The sequence below is a fragment of the Gavialis gangeticus genome, unplaced genomic scaffold (assembly GCF_001723915.1).
Source record: "Gavialis gangeticus isolate Ggan-Ray unplaced genomic scaffold, GavGan_comp1, whole genome shotgun sequence".
Taxonomy (NCBI): Eukaryota; Metazoa; Chordata; order Crocodylia; family Gavialidae; genus Gavialis; species Gavialis gangeticus.
This window is the reverse complement of record NW_017729032.1, coordinates 179277381-179278681: the sequence shown is the minus strand read 5'-3', so window position 1 is coordinate 179278681 and position 1301 is coordinate 179277381. Positions and strand designations below refer to the sequence as shown.

Sequence of the window (1301 nt, the reverse complement as noted above, 5' to 3'; positions counted from 1 at the left end):
TTTACTTTCATTCCTTTAAAATTATTTAATTACTTACTCCTCAGTTAGCCCTGTGCATCTCACTTTATGTTAACTTTGAATTTTAATCTTTGCGTTTTATATATTACCATGCACATGTTCTTTGCTCAACAAGGAATAAATAATAATACTGAAGACTTCAGAAGACTCTTAACTTGTAGCAACATGAGATTATTTTGGAGGTATGTTTTCCTAACAAACATAGGTGGATGAAGAAAACAACAGATAGGAACATAAGCAGTAACCTCTTTCACCAGGATCTTTAACTAATATGAACTCATTGTTCAGAAGTACACAAGGGAATAATGGATTCTTCAGTTGATGACTGCCCCTACCATATCCTGCAATGTACTTTCAAGGCTGGATGTGAGTAATATAGCCTCACTACTGCATATAATGATATCAACAGTCCATTAACAAATCAGCATGTCCTGTATTTTGCTTTGAAAGTAGAACATTTCCCTGAAAATTGACAATTTTTGGCTAAATTTAGAGAACTATATCCACAGATTTCTGTAGAATGTAACAGCCTCTGGCTTGGTATAGGAGCTAAATTAGAAGGGTGATGACACATGGAAATCCCTTCTAGGAGAACTCCAGGAGCATGAAGTTAAAATAGCTTAGACACAGCCACATTACTTATTTGTTATCTCCTTAAATCTCTCATCCTGCAAAATAAAAAAATGCTATATCATATTTTAAAACATCTTATCAGCATCAGGGGCCACACATTACATAGACACCAGAACCCGACCTGCCACCACTTTAATGAGGTTATAATCTAATTAGTAGGGCTGTGCCAAGCTTCGGGTGGTGATTCAATTCGGAGGAGATTGGGCCCAATTCGGTGGCCGAATCTCCAAATCCAAATCGAACCAGGGGACCAATTTAAAGGTCTGAATCAATTCAAAGGTTTCTGAAGCTTCAGCAAAGATTCAGAGAGCTTTGATGATTCAGGCAGTCCCCAGTGGCTGCAACAAGGAGCTGCAGCCACTCTGAGTTGGTAAGTACTAGGGGCAGGGGAGGGGTGGCTGGGGGAGCGGACCATGGGGGGAGCCCTGCCAGCCCCCCCGACACCTGCCTGCTCCCCCAGCCACCCCATGGCTGCCCCGCCTGCCCCAGCTCCCAGTACTTTAAAGAAAAGCCCCGGTGCTCACCGAGTGCTGCTGGGCTTGGGGGGGATCCCCACTGCCCCCCACTACCTCATGCTGCATAGGGGGCTCTGCATTAGAAGCCCCACTCCCCCTGCTCCCTCGACCCCCCCCCCATGGTTACCCCGCCTG

The 1301-nt window shown here is 44.6% G+C and overlaps 1 long non-coding RNA gene across 1 annotated transcript in view; it reads right to left on the bottom strand.

The window, feature by feature from the left end:
- Positions 1 to 44, bottom strand: part of LOC109302433 — a 21150-nt gene extending 21106 nt beyond the window's left edge. Inside the window, exon 1 of the long non-coding RNA XR_002098767.1 lies at positions 34 to 44. This is a non-coding gene — a long non-coding RNA (uncharacterized LOC109302433). The remainder of the gene's footprint in view (positions 1 to 33) is intronic.
- Positions 45 to 1301: the final 1257 nt, after the last annotated feature.